Below are 1,347 nucleotides of genomic sequence, written 5' to 3' on the forward strand. Positions count from 1 at the left end.
AAGGTCCTGGAAAGTTACCAATAGCCTGTGCCTATTCCAAAGGAAAACTGTTCACATTTGTGTAGCAAGTAGCAGTGCTCGGGCACTGCTCATAAGAATGAGGACCCCCACAAATCTCACAACTAATAACATTCTATACTTGAATTGCTTGGGTGGTGAGGCCATTCTGCTGCAATTGCTTTATTAGAGATGCCATTTGAGCTGTCAATAAAGAAATATGATCGACCTCTAAGACTCCTGCCACCTTCTTATTCTCATGCTCAGTGGGCCAATTGTAATTATTCATGGCCATCTCTTCTAGTAATTCATAAGCTTCATTAGCGCTTTTTCTCATAAATGCTCCACCTAATGTTGCATCAATAATTGTCCTTGTATTTCCCCCCAAGCCATTGTAAAATGTGTACACTAGTAGCCATTTCTCTATACCATGATGTGGGAACTTCCTTAGAAACTCTTTAAACCATTCCCACGCATCATATAAAGACTCCCCATCCAACTGATGAAAGTTATTAATCTCTCCTCTATATTAGGCTGACTTTGCAGGGGGAAAATATTTAGCAAGGAGTTTCTGAGCCAAGTCTTCCCATGTGGCAATAGAGTTGCCTTGTAACGAGTTCAACCAACTCTTAGCTCTGTCTCTTAACAAAAATGGGAATAATCTTAATCTGACAGCTTCGTTACTCACCCCATTCATTTTGAATGTTGCACACAACTCTAAGAAGTTGGTGATGTGGAGATTCAAATCCTCATTTGGTAGTCCCTTGTTATCCAAAAAACTGGCATGAATGACGTGGTAGGTGATTCTTGGACACGTGGCTGACACTTGGCGGAACTCTGCTAGGGTATCGACCAGAAGACAAATTACAAGCAGTAGGTAGCCGAAACTTACCTGCGACCAGTATGGTCGCAGGTTCCGCATGCTTCATGATATTTTTATAAAGATCTTTGTAAATCCTGAAATTGACTCCCACAATTTCCTGAGTATCCGATTATTTAGGAAAGAATATCTGTAACAAATTCATGTAATCCCCCTTGAGCCTATAAATAGAGAAAGATAGCTCAAGGAAGGGACTTTTGGCTTTCGAGTTATTTGAGACTAGAGTGATTCTATTTGAGATATTGTCTTATTCTTCAGAGGTTGGTGAAACTCATTGAACCACTAGTTCTTTGATCACTCCTTTGAATCTTATATCAATAACAATACCAGATTCTGGGGCCGAACCACTATAAACCCTTGCGTTCTTTATCATTTCGTCATCACATTCTTTCCAATGTGTTCTTTCCACATCAAGAAAATTTGACTCCGTGTCAGTTGGCCAGAATCAGGGTCAACATTCTGGTGCTTTC

The 1,347-nt window shown here is 40.2% G+C and overlaps 1 non-coding gene across 1 annotated transcript; it reads left to right on the forward strand.

Moving 5' to 3' along the window:
- The first annotated feature begins 422 nt into the window (after positions 1-422).
- On the forward strand, positions 423-528 carry LOC133828034 (small nucleolar RNA R71). Its single transcript, XR_009890680.1, has one exon. It is a non-coding gene; the product is annotated as a small nucleolar RNA R71 (small nucleolar RNA).
- The last annotated feature ends 819 nt before the right edge of the window (positions 529-1,347 follow it).

Source organism: Humulus lupulus, chromosome 3 (assembly GCF_963169125.1).
Source record: "Humulus lupulus chromosome 3, drHumLupu1.1, whole genome shotgun sequence".
NCBI lineage: Eukaryota > Viridiplantae > Streptophyta > Magnoliopsida > Rosales > Cannabaceae > Humulus > Humulus lupulus.